The sequence below is a fragment of the Haemaphysalis longicornis genome, unplaced genomic scaffold, assembly GCF_048455015.1.
Source record: "Haemaphysalis longicornis isolate Haplotype H1 unplaced genomic scaffold, Haemaphysalis longicornis Haplotype H1 scaffold_1, whole genome shotgun sequence".
NCBI classification, from domain to species: Eukaryota; Metazoa; Arthropoda; class Arachnida; order Ixodida; family Ixodidae; genus Haemaphysalis; species Haemaphysalis longicornis.
The window spans coordinates 484,415,843-484,433,764 of record NW_027526203.1 but is presented as its reverse complement, the minus strand read 5'-3'; positions in this window follow the sequence as shown (position 1 = coordinate 484,433,764).

Genomic DNA, 17,922 nt, shown 5'->3' with positions numbered 1-17,922 from the left:
AGAATGCTTAAATAGCTGAATCAGTCATGAAAAACAACCTGAAAGAAAAGAAGCACCACCTACCATAAAAGAAAAAGAAGACAAGAAGAAACGAGTTAACTATTTTAAATTGTTTTCAGGTTATCCAAAAATAAGTCTGCATGCAAAAGGTCCAAGAAAGGCTGTTGTTTCTTACACTTTCAAGAAGACATCAACACTGCTATTGTTTTACAATATGAAGTAAATTTTTATTACACCACATCCTCAGCTTCAATTGAAGTTGTCCTTTCTGGGTGACCTGTAAAACCAAAGGTGCAATACAATTAGCAATACGGCTATGTTGCTTGTATAAACGATAGAAAAAAAGCACAAAAATAAACATGGCAATACCCAGGACCTTTGTTATGTTTTTTCATTGTGTTATTTTTGTCTTATGGCACAATTTGAATTCTTGAAACCAACTTTCGTGAAAACCTATTAAGCACGATTTTCCATACCAACCATTACTACATTAAATGGCTGCACAATACTTTGTGCCGGAATGTAAATGCGGCTAAGAAATTTACTATTATTTTGAAGCAGCCAGTTTTTATGGCCAGTCACAGAAAATGGGAGCAGATGCCGTTGGTGCAGGGCTGCATGCGACCACACCGTGTGAAGTGTTGTGCAATTTTTTTGCAAATCTGTTAGCCCGACAGGACCCACACCGAATGCAGAAGCTGTCGTAGTTTTTGTTATAAATTGACGTGAACCTTTTTCCTCCTCACTTAGAACTGATCTTTTTTTTGCTGTTTGGTCACAGTAAGAACTACATTTTTTTAGGAAAAAGGAACTGCCACCCAAATAAAACCAGTACTTCTGAGTCAAAAGAGCAATGCACAAGATTAGAATCATACTACACAATGGGAACATATACATGTTGCCCCCCTCCCCCCCCCACACCTGCACCCTTCCCCATGCCCTCTCCCTATTCTTGCCCGAAACAATGGATTTGCCCCCTCAAGATAAAATTCTGCAGACGCCCATGCTAATACATACGGAACCAGTAAAGTGTGCAGCTGGTCGAATTGGTTCTCAATGCATAAATACAAGGTTGCTTCAAAGAGAAACAAGGCATTGGTGCCATCCTGGTCTGTTCCACAACTTTCACTACAACCTGGAACGATGTTTTGGCCTTGAGAAAGATTCAGTACACTAATTATACGGCACTAGAAAGCGGATACAAGCATCATCACCGACTCCCCCCATCTCCTAGCTTCACACTTGTTGATTAAAAAAGTGCTTGTCCTTATGCGTTATCGCAATTGTAACAATGCACGAAACGACATTTAACAAGGTGAGGGGAAACGCGCTGAAGATATCCAATACACGTTCGCACCGTTCAGTTGCTCGGGCCGGCTGAAGGAACCACGCGACATGCATGCATGCTCGCGCATCGGGTGGAAAGGCTGGTGACGGAAATATAAGCTCGGCGGTCGACGCGGGTCTCCAACTTCAACATCAGTAAAGCAAGCGTTACGGGACAAACCAACGAGGCCAGAAATACCTACCTTCAGACTGGGCAAGCCGTCTTCGAACCACTGCGGCGTGTTGACGGCGCGATGGGGAAGTTGCCACGCCAACTTGACGGCCCTGGCGCGAACCGTGTGCATCAGCCCGGCCCACGATTCAAGACTTGCGCTTTATTACCGTGATTTGTCGCAACGGGGGTCGATCCATCCATGGATCGGTCAAAAGCGACGAAAAGCAGCAATGTCGATCGGCCGAACGCTTGAGACCGCGTAAAAACAGTAAAAACATAAAAAAAAGTGTTTCTGACAGCGTCCATAGATGGCGCTATATCGGTAGTGCGTATAGCAATTTCCGGTGAGACTTCACTACGTAGTACATATAGCATCGTCCATGATAAAAACATTGTAAACGCCTCCTATCAAGCTTGCCGTCCGTGGCTTCGACGGAATGATGTACGTGCTTGAAGGTTTCGCTACATTCCTGCCAATGTCGATCGACAAGGAAAACGCACAACGTACATTCAAGACGATAAAAGCGGTACGCGTACAAAACAGGCAACATCCACAGCACAACACCACAGGACAACACGCTCGGCTGAAAGGTGAACACAACGCCGGCGACGCATGCGACGACCCTTCCTAGGGTGCCTCGATGCGCGCCCGCTCCGAGGCACGGCTGTCCCTATCCGCACGCCTCGCGCGGATTATTTTTAAAACTGTCCGCACGCCTCGCGCGGATAATTTTTAAAACTGTCCGCACGCCTCGCGCGGATAACTTTCAAAACTGTCCGCACGCCTCGCGCGGATAACTTTTAAAATTGTCCGCACGCCTCGAGCCCGAATGCAGCGCCGTGTGCCAAGTTTCTTTTTCTTTGAGTTATTATGGACGCCCCAGTTTCTTCCTCTCTCAACTTGGATGCTACCCGCGTGTTACGTTGTTGTGGCCAGTTACTTAACCCAAGTGCAGCGTTGGTCTGCTAACGCTCAGCTTCACGTTGCGTGCTGTCCTGAGCCAGCTCACGGGTGAAGCCGGCGTGCCAAGCCTTCGTCGGACGACGAGAAACGGCGACCACGACGACACCGATCCATCTCCTGAAGAATCCAGGACGAAATTTGCCATCGTTCGTTCTGCACTTACTCTCCTACAAGTCGCGTTGCCATCAGCAATAACATGCAACAATGTGCCAGAGATCACCACACGAACAAATGCCGTGCTGTGATATGGCGGCGAATACAGTGAGGTGAATATGATTGTGTGCATCGGGGCGTAGAGCTCGACGTACTGCCACATTCGGCTTGTGATTGCGGTGACGGCGTAGTACATGGTAAATGCGCGAATGAGGTGTGTACGTGGTCCAGTGCAGGGTGTGTTCTCTGTGGTATCGCCCTTCATGTCGGCGCATTCGGCGGCTAAGTGCGATGCTTGCGCGGGCAGCGACATGGATCAGCGGGAAGCTTAAAGGGGCCATGCAGAAACGCAGGTTTGGTTCATTCGAAAGGTTGCCTCGTTAGATACATACTGACACCATTATTAACGTAAACGTCACTCAAATAAGCTATATAATTATAAAAAAGGGAACGGCCGTGTGACCCACAAGCTCATTTCACGCAGCAGAACCCATGATGTCATACACGCCAGCACTGGGATTGGCTGAGGCCGGCAAAAACAAGCACAAATTAGGCAGAGCTTATAAGTTTGGGGAACAAGTTATTTGCGCTCAAATTTGGGGCACATTATTTTTATAGAAATAAGAATGGTGGGATAAACGGTGGAAGTTATGAAAGCACATGTAAACGTATAAGTACCGATGCGTACTGCTATTGGTACTGCACGCACTGTGCTTGTTTTAGCTGCACTGCACTGCGGCTCTTTGGGGTTGTCTCAGACAACATTGGCCGATTGGTGTAAGCAACGGCGTATTACAGGCCATATTTGTCGAGCGAGCACCATGTGTCACGGAACGATTATTTTCTCCCTTAACAAAAACAAGCCAGATACAAATATGGTCAAAAACAAAGCAAAGGCAGAAAACGGCCCGCTACGGTATGCTGCTACTATCTAGGTTGATTAACGGTAAGCAAGTCTCCGCTTCGCACCAAGTTTAGCTTGAAGACCCACTCTGATGTTGTCGTTGCAGATGTCATTAAAACTCACAGTTTGATGTGAGAATCAAAATTTTAACTTAAATTGATTATTTTGCAGCGAACAAAGCATCGCTTACTTCCGTACAAGCACTGGGGGCACTATAAAACGTGAAATCTTTTGAATAAAATAAACTTGTACCATGTCTGCATAGAAGTGCACCTTCTGCAGCTGCGACTGCCCTACCTGGACTAATTACACCCAGTAACGGCACAAGATGACCGTTTTAACAGATAAGCCATCCGCACTGTCGCAGTGCTTTGGTGTCCGTCTATTTCCTTGTGCAGGAACACACCCAGCTCAGCATTATCATGGACTTTGTAAATGAGAGCAAAAAAGAGCGATGGTCCTCCAGTTGCGAGTGGCCTTGGTGCTATATTCATTTTCACGGCGAGCCTCCTCACGCCTTCCCTTGTGGTGTTTTAGAGCCATTGCTACTATTTCTCTGGCCCACTTTGTGTTGCACACAGAAGCAGCCATTCCACTGAGAGGAGGGTGAATCACCTTTGCAAGCCTCACCCATCCAGACGTGAAGTCACCTGTACTCATTCTCTAAGACGTACGCTGTGCTGTCAATGCTGTAAGCACTGTACAACACAGGATAATGTCTATGCTAGTTCAGTCAACACAGTGAAGCGCTTGAGGTAACTGGATGATGCTTTCGAGTCTGCCAGCATATACGGTCGCAGTTCAAGATCTCTATACAGTAGTTGCAAGAGCGCAGCCTGAATGTTTGTAACCACTTTGCCGACCACACTTTCCCTTCGCCTTATGTGAATCCTTGCCAAGTAACTGTCATCAGGTCCTGTTGCCTTCTGTAGCTCAAAAATCTCTGCCCTCTAAATGTCCTGCTACATCTGCTCCCTGCCTTGTACTGTTTCCAGCAGGAGGAAGATTCTCCCACACAAAGGCAGTCTAGACTGGCCGACCTATGGCTGGGGAGGATGCTGATCCTTCACTGTGGAACCAAGGCCATTCTTGGCGGTGTGTGCAGTGAAGGTAGTCTATTGATTGTTGGCCTGTGTGAGGGACTGCTGATAGCACTGCATATACTCCACCGTTCCCGCTATCATTACTGTTCACTGCCCTTTCCTTTACCGCCATTTCTACCCTTTTGCTCACTTTCTTCTCAATCCCTTTTAGGTCTCCCTGTTTTTACACTAAAAGGCAACTTCTGAAGGAAGAAAAAAATGGGTAGGAGGAGTAGAAAAAACTTAGAAGCCAAATAGTGTTCAACAGAAGTCGTTATGCGACAACGGCAGGGGTTTTCAATTATCAGTCCTGGACTCTCTGCGTACTCCCCAAGAGGCAATCTGACATTTCTTGTTCGCATGTATTCCTGTGGTGTGGAGAATCTTGCGACTACCCGTGGACAACAGGTAAAATGTCACTGTAAAGACCCAGTATATGGCTCAGGAATTAAGTCAACTTAATGCATATAGATGAGACTGAATATTTGTCACTTGAAAAATCTTCATATTCTTCACATTTGGCTCCATGTTAGCTCCTTCTGCACTGGCAGGTTCCAGTGTACCATTTTCGATCAAGTAGCTTGCTGAAAGATACCGAACACTTTCCAATATCAACTTCAGATTAGTTATAGTGCAGGGGGCAGTTTGTAATGCATGCAAAAGCCAGAATGTTTTCATGGCTAAAGCTATGGCTACGTGATAAATCCAGCATGTGTAACATCAGTTGTTAGGCCAGCGGCCGTCCTTATGTTTCTTCTCCTCTCTTCGTTTCGTTTGCACCGATTCCATCCAAAAAACACTGTCTAAATGTATGCACAGCTTCATCTAACAACTAGGCCATAAACTACTGTTCAGGCTAACAGCAGCCACCCGGAGTTAAGATCTGTGGAAGAGAAGGTGAGGAGCATGATCCACAAAAAAAATTTGAAAACGACATGAGGCTGTTAAAAAAATCTTATTGTGCTCAACTTCTTGCAGAAAAACGTTAGTAGTGCGTGAAAGCGGATTTCAGAGATTAGTTTATCTTCGGCGTTTCCTTCAGTAAAGTTTTACTAAGGCTGCTCTCATTTCACAAGCTGACATCGCAAGTATGGCGAGTTTAGCAACAGCACTGCCTCGACATTGAAATTGTATAATGTAAGGTGTTTCAACTGTGATGATTCCTGCACTCAATAAAATGCAACAATCATGCCCTTAACAATCGCATATCACTCCACATTACTACCCCTCCTTTTGCATAATAACACTAAAAACTACTGCATTCTAATTGTACTTGACATGAATGAAAACAACCTCTGGGCACCTTTCTCTGGCACCGATGTCACCTATTTTCCTTCTCATTACAAAATTATGAACAAGTTAATGGTCCTTTTATAACAGCCTGAAACGAAACTGTGTTTAATTTTTCCTTTGTGCTGAGTGAAGAGTGGGTGCTACTAAGCCACCTATGTCGAAAACAGCCCTGGGGAGGTATTCTCGAGTTTTGTCCCTTTTGCATCCCTTTCAAAAGTGTCCCTTTTGGCGAGCCCTGATTGACTAAAAGCCAACAACCAGAAGTGACGTAACGCAAGCGCGGCAAACCTACTGCCAACCTTCTTCCATGCTGCCAATGTCCACCTCTTAACCGGAAGTTACGTCACGATGAAAGGGACGTTTTCAAAAGGGACAGTTACGAGAATACCGCCTCTATTCTCATCTTACTTGCCCCTGTGAAAAATAAAGGCGATTTAAGGTCACAGGGTAAGCCCTATACTACCTATGCATTTTTGGCCATTTCGAGGTACACTTTTATCGGCATCTACTAAAGGCATCTACATAATGCGTACATGATTTTCTTTCAAATTTGGGGCTGTTTTAACTGTACCAGAATTACTAAAATCACACTAAAATTACAATGTTCACGAATTTCTTTCCGCCAGTATCTAAATTTTGGCTTACTTTACATATTAAAAATTTTGTAACAAGAAAACCAGTGGGTGCATATTTTCAATTCTGGCACAGTAGATGTCACAACATGTAGATGACAGGAAAAAAGTATCGGCCGGTTCTCCTGGAAGATATAGGAAATAATGGTACCTACGTGAAAAACAGTTTTGAGATAATTGAGTTAAAAAATAAGAAATGAGGCGAAAAACCACTTTTTTGCCACAAACACCACTCAAGTCATTTATTTAGTAAGCACCAGCTTCATAATCACCGTCGAAATCATGTTTTCGCTTTTCAGCCAGTCGTCTGTCCTGCCTTGCCTATTTAGTCGGCTGTTGTGCAGCTCTGTTCACAAAGTATCTTTACGAACAGAGTCAACCTCTTTTAGCCACTTGTTGGTGCTGTTGCGCACAGGGTTCATTCCGAATTATTTCGAATGCTGGCTCTTGCAATGCTACCATCACTGAATGAAAGACCAGCACCCAATGTTGCAATCCTGAGAGGGTGAAGCCCAACAAAGACATTTTTTGGTGCGTGGCTTTGAAGCACAAATGTGGTAAAAACATGATGCACAGTATCTTTGGATTGCCTTGGATGAAACATCAGCTATGCAATGGCTTCCAAGCAACTTCTTAATACAGCTCATTCCAAACTAAGTGTTTTGATCTGGAGCTGGGAGGTTCTTGATGGAAAAAATGACAATAAACACGGAGCACATTCTAAAATCGGACATGGTCACTTTCTACTTGCTCACAGAAAAACTGTTTTTTAGCCAGAAATACAACCTTGGAAAATGTGCATAAGAAGGTGTACTTCCCTAATAGCAAAGACAAAAAAAGTCACTTTTTTAAGAAATTTGGCTTACCCTTTGCCCTTAAAGGACTACTGACATTAAATTTCCAATTTGAGCAACTGTACAAATAGCTTATTGTGTGTATGTAATCTTTCAGAAGTTGGAACTTTACTGTTTCATAAAACAATTTCAATCTTTGCGCATATTCAAAATGCGAAAGGCGACATCTGATGTACGCCATGGTCACCAAGAGAGAGATAAAGGGGGCTCTGCAATGTGAACTGGTGAGGTCAGCCCTGCTAGTGACAAGGCTTGCTACGCCACATGGGCTTGCAATGCCAGACTACAATGAGTGGTGAGTGCTGGACATTAGGGGTGCAGCAGGGAGAAGACAAACAAGAAACGTTAAAAACGAGAAACAAGGAAATACTGCTAGCAGAGTCCAGTGCGTAAAAAGTACATTTTAAAGGAAATCATTAATGTAAACTGAATCAAAATACAAAGTAAATACAAAGTAAACGGTGCAAAAAAGGGAAGAACACCAACCCAAGAAAAAGAAATTGATAAACACCACAGCATGAGAGAGTACATATCTTGAGACACTTGCACTGCCTATGGTCTAAAGAGATATGTCCAGTTCAGTCTCGTAGGAAGAAACGAACATTGTGAATAACTTCTCTTTTAATATGTGTGCTGTTTATGCACGCATAATACAAAAGATTAATGGATACATCCTCTCTAGAAAGAACTCTCAAAGGCACACTGTGATGACTATGATATAATCTCCCTTCTCAAGAGTGAATGTATACATTGGTGGCACAGGTTGGACAAATGGAGAATTTTTGGCTAGGGGTCAACACATATCACATTATGTGACAAAGTGTACAACAGTGGCAGTGTGTTGGTTCTGCACAAGAGAAAAAAACAGCGTAGCTGGAACAACTACAAAGAAAAATGTGACACAGCCAGTACTCGTGTGATGAAATGCTTTCCAGTGCCCTCTTTGGCATCATAGCAGACCTTGAGTTGTGTACAATTTTGTTGAGAAGCTTTGTATATCCAAGGCCGCATATTGCGCATGTGCTAGTGCCAGTAGGCAGTGTTCTCCAGCCTGCACCCCACCCTGCCCTGGGAAGCCGCATCTATAAGTCTGAAATGCATAACCCCTTTCCTTCTTTCCCGCCCTGTGTCCACTATATAAATAGGATCCTCCTGCCCCACTTGCCCTACACCCAACTGCCCTTCACACCCCATGAGTATGACCCCTTTACTGGGAGTGCCATCCACCATACCTGCCTAAGCTACCACATCACCTCCTGGAAAGACTGGCTGAATGCGGATAAGATAATGGACGAGAAGTCGATGCAAGAACTTCTGGCAGCCCACTGCCTTTGGGTTAGTGAGGGACTCTGGGAGATTTGCGGACTGGCCGCCTCCTAATGAAGATTAAGAGACAGCCAGCCAGCCTGGACTAGGGATGCCTAGATAGTAGTTTTTTCTCTCTCTCTAGGCATGAATACCACATTTATAATGTTTCGACGCGCTCATAACCGCAGAGCATACAATGTGCCGCTACTCAGAAAGAATGTAGCAATGCTGCATGTTGTTGAAATGCATCAGACTCGCTTCATATAACAGCAGTTTCCATGAAAGCGAGTGCTTTAAAGTGGAGCAGTTGTAATTAAAACCAAATTTTTTGGCATGAAGTCCACTTTAAGACTGATTTTTTGTACGCAGCGTTTTGGAAGGGTCTTTGGCACCTCACCACATCTAGCATAGCTAGGACATCACGGGCGAGCTATTTGGTAAACCATAATGCTCACAATAGAAATAACGGGCAGATTAAATGACAGCAAACAGCGCTTCTTTCTTCTCCTTTTCCATGAGTTGTTTTTATTTTGTGCTGTGAGCATTATTCTACGTACCCTCGTGTTACGTTAATAATGGTGTCAGTATGTATCTAACGAGGCAACCTTTCGAATGAACCAAACCTGCGTTTCTGCATGGCCCCTTTAAGCTTCCCGCTGATCCATGTCGCTGCCCGCGCAAGCATCGCACTTAGCCGCCGAATGCGCCGACATGAAGGGCGATACCACAGAGAACACACCCTGCACTGGACCACGTACACACCTCATTCGCGCATTTACCATGTACTACGCCGTCACCGCAATCACAAGCCGAATGTGGCAGTACGTCGAGCTCTACGCCCCGATGCACACAATCATATTCACCTCACTGTATTCGCCGCCATATCACAGCACGGCATTTGTTCGTGTGGTGATCTCTGGCACATTGTTGCATGTTATTGCTGATGGCAACGCGACTTGTAGGAGAGTAAGTGCAGAACGAACGATGGCAAATTTCGTCCTGGATTCTTCAGGAGATGGATCGGTGTCGTCGTGGTCGCCGTTTCTCGTCGTCCGACGAAGGCTTGGCACGCCGGCTTCACCCGTGAGCTGGCTCAGGACAGCACGCAACGTGAAGCTGAGCGTTAGCAGACCAACGCTGCACTTGGGTTAAGTAACTGGCCACAACAACGTAACACGCGGGTAGCATCCAAGTTGAGAGAGGAAGAAACTGGGGCGTCCATAATAACTCAAAGAAAAAGAAACTTGGCACACGGCGCTGCATTCGGGCTCGAGGCGTGCGGACAATTTTAAAAGTTATCCGCGCGAGGCGTGCGGACAGTTTTGAAAGTTATCCGCGCGAGGCGTGCGGACAGTTTTAAAAATTATCCGCGCGAGGCGTGCGGACAGTTTTAAAAACAATCCGCGCGAGGCGTGCGGATAGGGACAGCCCCGAGGCACCCTAACCCTTCCAAGGCCGCTCCCCTCCCTCGTGCAGCGCCCCTAGCGGACAGCAAGGTTTTCATCGCGTTTCGTGCAGCAGCCAAGCATGGCGCGCATCGCGCCCGTCACACTTCCCTTCCAGACACCATAGTTTGTGTCCGATTGTGGGGGTCCCTTTTGCGATGAAAATCTCGGCTGAGGAACTCCTGTTGTAAGCAGCGCCCCTGGCGGCCGCTGCTTCCCAGTTGGCTTCAGAAGCTTTAATTGTCAAATTATTCCTTATTCATTCCCTTAAATAGTCTTATTCCTTCATTCTATGGTACAAAGTTTTATAAAACCCCTCCAATAACTGTTGAGTCTGATTTAAAAATCTTTTAGGTGGCGCCGGCTGCAACAGGAGTTCTCCGGGGAGCCTGCGCTCCATACAAGTTTTTCGTCCCAAACTCTTCCGTGTTCTGTGCCTAGCCACGGAGCAAGATATAAAGAGGAACACCGTCTGTGGCCTAGCCAAAATCATTTGCTCGGGCCGATAATGTCCCCGCTCGGCCGGCAGCAATTCCTCCTTCGTTCACCCTCTCGTCGCTGTGCCTCTGTACATGGCTCTCGCCTTCTTCGCTCTCCCTAGAGGCGTATTTTCTTTCGCAGTGACGTCTGTCTTCTGCCTGTCCTACTATGCAGGAGGAATGCGTGCACGCGCGGAATTTAAACACCCGTGCGCAGCCGAAATTAATAGACGGCGCAGATAAACGCACGCCACCGCATACATGGCGATCGCTCGTTCCCTATCAGGAAGCGTTTATTGTGACATTACGAAGACCCGCTAAACATATTGTACTAACCCAGCAGATGCAAGACGCAACTGAACGACGACGACTTCAGAAGCACCAAAGAATGAGCAAGAGTAATATGGAACGCCACAACATACAGTCTAGCGTGATTCTGCTTACGACAAATCGACCCGCCGCGGTGGCTCAGTGGGCTGCTGAGCACGAGGTCGCGGGTTCGATTCCCGGCCGCGGCGGCCGCTTTTCTGATGGAGGCGAAAAGCAAAAACGCCCGTGTGTACGAGATTTCGGCGCACGTTAAAGATCCCCAGGTGGTCAAAATTAATCCGGAGCCCTCCACTACGGCGCGCCTCATCGCCTGCGTTGCGTCGGCGCGTTAAACCCTACAATCAATCAATCAATGCTTACGACAAATCGATATAGCGCAAAACTTACCCTCTGTTGTTGTCCCGCTCTCCGGCCGCGTGCTTAATTATTAATGCTGCTTCTGCGCATGAACAACGCTTACAAGGGTCGCCCAGAGTCTCCATCGGCAAACGGGAATGATACACACATTTCTGTGCCAATGACTGAATTGGACGGCTGCCCTGTTGTATGAAAAACACTGTCAGCTTGATAAGGCACCCAAGAATATCAAACACAATCTTCATTGTCACTGATGCCGCAACTTACCGCCCGGTGTTCACTGTCGCTCTACGTCCTGTTATCTCGTCGATAACGTCGCGGAATCGAAATAAAATGCTGCGATTCGTATGGCTGCAATTTTGGGCCTACTAGGTTTCCCGACGTTTTTTCTTTCTTTAATCGGCTGACGAGCAAAACAACCGGCTCGTTAAACCTTTTCTTTCGGCGAGTCATCACGACAGAGATATAGGATCCAGACGAATTCAAATAACGCGAAATGAAGGCTTGTGAAAAGACCGCACGTCAGGGCCTTGATCTTGAGAAGATCGCTACGTCGCGGGCAGTCGCGGGTGATGTTATCACGTTTTGGTTCTTTTCTGATGAGCGTGTGAGTGCCGGTCCGTGTTCTAGGCACACTCTGTTTTGGACGTAAGTTGGAGAACTGCGAGAAAGCTGCGGGAACTTTTATAATCGCTATTGATCAGAACCAGTTGCTCCTTTCGCCTTTTGCAAAACCTGTTAAAACACAGCCGAATTGGTGTTCACAAATTTACAAAACGGAGTCGCATTTTCGGCAAGCACTGCGCAAAATGTAGTGTTTGTATAGCAGCCATATGTCTATATGTGGTCTCTACATTTTGTTTTCCCGCCATGCAAACCAATCCTTAACGTATCATTGCCGTATGACCCCTCAATTCCTTCGGGTGCGGGTTACTCAGAAGGTGCTGTCGAACAAGTTAATCAAGCCGTGCGAAGGAGGAGCGCAATGAACGCGAAGCGGCGCCAAAGCAGGCCCAAAGCACTCCGTGCGCAAAACTACCGTCGCCGAAGCAGACGACAAAAGCCGACGGAATAAGCTATATTTAGTGACGCTAGTTCCGCCAATGCGCCCGCCGGCGTACGGGGAACGCCGGCCGCTTAGCCGGCGGCCCATTCGCTGCGCCCTCTACATGGTGCTCCGGGAGTGATGGACATTTAGGGCCCGCCGGAGAGAGCGAAGTCGGCTCTCCTGTTTATCTTGCTCGGTGGCCTACGCTCTCCCTAGTACACTGTAGCTGCGCCCCGGTGCAGGGATGTAGAAGTAGAATATGGCTAGACTGTACTATATAATAGAAGCGTAGACCATAGAGTTTCTCAAAGCTAGTGATAAACTCAGGGTGTTACGACGATAATTGGAGCACTTCAAATTTTTTTCTTGAGCGAACCGGTGCTCGGTTCGCACTGAAACTTCACATGAAGGTCGCATTTTGTGGTGTATTTTGTTTGACACCGGCAACAACGACGGTACTTACCTGTTTATTCTAAAAATAAATAAAACGATTTTCGCCTATGGGAAATTGGCGGCCGATTTGGACATGCGAGCCAGTGCAAGCTGATCTTGGAACGTCGGCGCCACCTGGGGCTTGCACGGCGAAACGGGCGATGGGGATTCACGCTCCTTCTCGGCAGGAAGGAGCCAAATGGTGTAGCAGACCATCAGAAAATTTGAAAGAAGGTTTTCTGAACGTCTGCTACCTGAATCCTTCCACGGTATGAATGAGGCAAATGATGTAGCAGACGATCAGAAAATGTGAAAGCAGGTGAGGAAACAAATCCATTGTTACGTTTATTGGCAACGATGAACCGTGGGAATATTTTATTAAAGGGATGGACAATTGATTTTTGTCGCGCATACCTATGTTCTCTAGCTCATATGAAAGCCAGCGTTTTATATAGCCCGGTAACCACAAGCAATTTATAGACAAATTGGTGGAAATAATTTTAATTCGGCACCAAACTTTCTGAAATCGGAAGGGCGGTTCGTAGTGTCGAAACTTGACACTACAATATGTGTCCCGGTCACATGACCTGCAAAACCTAGCAGCTAATGTAACTGCTGAAACGTTTATTCGCTTATTGAAAACCTTTTAACCCAAGTATTTGTATAAGCTTAAATTGTATATGTATTTTAGATGCGGAGCATCTGATTCACTCGCCTTGTCCCTCCGGCGCCGTCGTCGTCGTCGTCGTCGGCGTTGTCCGCTCCTCTCCCATTCTCCTCGCTGCGCCAGCTGCGCTCTCCGCCGCTCACCCCCTCTCCTCTCCGATAGCGAACACTCTCTCGCGAGGAGCATTGGATTGCATTCTTGGATTGGCTTGGATTGGATTGGCTTGGCTTCGCTTGGATTGAATTGGATTGGATTTGGATTGGATTGGATTAAAGTGGATTGTGGTGGATTGTGTTGCGTCACAGCCGCGGCAGACGCGCTGGGGCCGGCGCATGGGCAGTGCTCTCTCTTCCGCGGTTTCCTCTCCTTCGGGCGCGCTGCGCATATAAGTGGTGTGCCGTTCTCCGGCGAAGCAACATCCACGCTTGGCTCAAACACCTAGAGTCCACGCCGCTTTACAAGTACGCCAACGTCGTCATCGACTGGGACCGGCTTATGCAGTCCCCTCAATGTTATGCGCGCTATAAAACGCGGTCCCTTCGCCGCTCCGCCTATGCATCGCATCTACACACGGGTTCCCGCGAGGGGAGGTGGGAGTTTTTAGGACATTATTTTGAAAAATTTTAAGACACGCCGCCCGCCGCCGCTGGGTTGCTCTCAGTGTGGCTAACCGAGCTTCCATGACCAGAATCAACGGCAGCGTTGAGAGAGAGAGAGAGAGAGAGAGAGAGAGAGAGAGAGAGAGAGAGAGAGAGAGAGAGAGAGAGAGAGAGTAAACTTTATTTGAAAATAGAGAGAAAGGAATGTAGAAAGAGTTATGGGTAAAGTCCTATTTCCAGGACTCCAGTAGCAAACGCTCACAAGCGACGGACCCGGATGTCAACGGGCTCGCGCGTTTTGAAAGAAGATTGCTATGAATGCGGGATGTCGCCTGCCTTTTCTTACGTAGTTTATTTGTCGTCACTGCAGTAGTTTATAAGAATATTAAGTCCACAAAATCACGGAAACGGCTCGTGCCACGTTCAAAATATTTCCAGTAACGGACTACTTGCGCCGCGCGGAGTAACATTCGGCTGCGGTGGTGAGTCTCAGCGGCAACTTCCGTTGCCGTTCTTAACTATTGTATCCGAGTATAGCTGCTCACGATGTGTCGAAAGGTCCGAGCTTGACAGTGCTAAATCCCAGGACTCCCTAGAGGTTTGGTAGATGTTCTGTTGCCAGTTCCAGACCATGTGGAATAAGTCTGCTCTTAATTAGCGTTTGTGGCATTCTTCGTTATATCTCTCTGGGAACATGACGGACAGTCTGGATATAGAGGAACTCTAAAATAGACTAGTGAATTAAAAACACATAAAGGAATAAAACAGCCTGCGATTCACACTTTTTTAGCTGTGCACAAGTTTTTAACTATCGCTTTTCATCTCCCATATAGACAAAAGTATGTTGCCGCACTACTTGTATGTCATGGTTGCAAGCATTATTTTTGGGAGGACGCATATGGCTCGTAGATCTAAAAATTTCGATTTAAAAAGGTCTAGGGCGTTATCAGCAAAACCGTTTCTCGTTAAGGTGCTTTAAGGGATGCCCTTTCATTTGGTATAGAGAACATATACTCGACAAAAATCGGTTGTCTGTCCCTTTAAGATTGGTATCTGCAGTTATGCAACTATTTGTGATCATCGTAAACTATGGATGAAAGAGATTTTCTAGTCGTCTGCTACTTCATTTGGCTCCTTCCTAGCGTGGATTCCCATCGTTCGTTTCGCTCTGCAAACCCCAGGGGGCACCGCCGTTCCAAGATCAGCCTGCACTGCCCCGCACGTCCAATCGGCCGCCATTTTTCCATAGGCGAAAATCGTTTTTATTTATTTTCCGAATGAATAGGTAAGTACCGTCGTTGTTCCCGGTGTCAAACAAAGTAGACCACGAAATGCAACCTTCGTGTGAAGTTTCAGCGCGATCCGAGCAGCGGTTCGCTCAGGAAAATTTTTTGAAGTGTTCCAATTATAGTCGTAACACCCTGTATTTTGGTTCACCCGTACTTGCCTGTACTCACCCCGCTGCTCAGGACTGTCGCTGTTTTTACAACTGATAACTTGAAATAAGATCCAAAACAAACATTTGATCTTGGACTGAAACGTACATATTTTTCCGCGATATCTTGAGCTTATTGAAGTTAAAGATTGCTTCTTTCTAGCCCGAGGCAATTGAAATTACAACTGAGATTTTTTAGGGTTGTTAGCCTCGGAATCGCAAGCAACTTTAATAATGAGATGTTTTCGCACACTTAATAATAATTTGCTTATTAAGAGCTTTTGGTCGTTTAGCTGTGACAATTATATGCAATCTAGATTGGTGCAACTAGTGTCAGTAAGCGTAGTGTATTTAGTCACTAAATGCGCTACGCTTCCAACTCCAAGTTGGAGTTACTTCCAACAACAATCAAGATTGCTTCCCAACTGGTCTCAGTTGATTAGCAACTGGCCCACTTGGGCTGTAACTGGTCCCAGTTGGAAAGCAACTGGTCCAATCTGAAACCACCTGGAACCAATAGAAACCACCTGCTTTCCAGTTGGGACCAGTTGCAAACAAGTTAGATATCTCCACCAGAGTAATACGAAAATAGTACAGCAAGCTTTTCCAGTATATCTCCTCCCTCCTTCAAAATATACACGGTTATGCCGTCGTCTCCTGCAGCTTTTCCTCTTTTCATCTCCTTGAGAGCCTTTCCTACTTCCTCTTTAGTAACTAGTGGGACATCGCAAGTTAAACTTGTACCAGAGTCCTTCAATGCTTCTCTGGTCACGAAACTCCCCGCCAAGTTTCGTACGGGGACAAAGGCTACCGCGAGTGGCGCCGCAGCAGATCGGAGGGCATCGGGCGGCCGCCGCTGCTCTGTAGCCAGACCGCCAGGCAGGAACGCAGTTGCAGCATGCCCATTCGCACCAAATTGTTTCGCCATTCACAAAATGACAAGTCCGTTTGAGCGGCCCACGACGCGTAAAGCGAAAGCGCACTGCTGATAAGGCGGCGAGCGTCTGCTTTATCTTACTCCGTGGTCCGTTACCTGCCAAACGCGCTCTGACCACGCCCCCGGCTTCCCTCCGATCAACACCAGCGCCGCGGCGCGGCAGCGAACGAAGCTCTCCCATAGCGTGACGGCGAAGTTTCATGACCAGAAAGGCATTGAAGGACTCTGCTTGTACTCTCAGTAGTTTCCCCTGATCTAACGTCGCTGCCATACAGCCTGGTGTAGAATCGTTCTGCTACCTTTATTATCTTGCCCATGTTATGCGTAATGTTACCCTACTCGTCACTGAGTGTGTACTATCTTGATCACAGTTAGGGTGAAAACAGGAGCGCGTGTCATTCTGTGCGCGGGAGCCGCCTGTCGGCGTTCCGGGTAACTTCGCACGCGCATCACATAGCCTCGTTCCAAACGAACTGCGCATGCGTGCGAAGTTACCCAGAACGCCGATAGGCGGCTCCCGCGCACGGAATGACACGCGCTCCCGTGTTCACCCTAACGGTGATAGTGCATTGTGTTTTTGCCGATGGCGAGCTTCCTCTTATATACTTTCAAACTGCCTCCTATTTGCAACGTTTCCTCGATCACTGCCATGTTATATGCACGAATGCCGTTTGTTTTACTTCTGTTAATCAATTTAGACAGCTTTCCTAACTCAATTTGATTCACCGCACTCGACCCCTTCATGTTCTTACGTTTCGCAATTAGTTCCTTCGCTTTCTTAGTTTTCCAGTTTCTTTCCTACATGCTGCTTCTCCCACAGCTGCTGCAGATTCTGTGGTTGCGGTTGTAAGGTTGTCATTTCGTCTGTCTACAATATGCTCGTTCTCCTTGTTTAGAAGCGCGAATTTGTTTTAGCGAGTTATTTTAAACTCCCCCGTCTTGGCTCTGATTGACTACATGGTGGGTTTCTTACTTTTCACCAGTCTCCGTCTTTCTCTTTTGAGATTGAGGCTTACCTTAAAGGAGCCATGAAGAGAAAATACAACTTTGTTTAATTTGAAAGAACTAGGATTCAGTATCTCACTCAGCTCCATTACAGCCCCAAAAGATGTTTTTTAACGAAGAAAAAGCAAGAAGTATTTAAAAACTTTCCAATTTTGCGCCACAGTGACGTGTTATGAGCAAGCATGACGTCATACGGGCTAACAATAAAACATAATTTTCAGTGCGTTAACTGCACGTTAGCATTCAAGCTATGGGGTCAAATGGAACTAGAGGCCCCATTACAGACGTCGAGTCATGTGTCACCGCGACAGGTCAGTTAGGCGGCCGCCAATCGCGCAAACAAGGTTCCGTGACGTCATAGAAAAGTTGCGGGAAATTGGCTAGGGGGTCGCGACTGCTTCACACGTTTTCTTTAATATCTCCGTTATTTGTTCGAAGATTGCGATGATATTCATATCATTGTTATCGGGACTAAGCAGTCTTTCTAATAAGCCCAA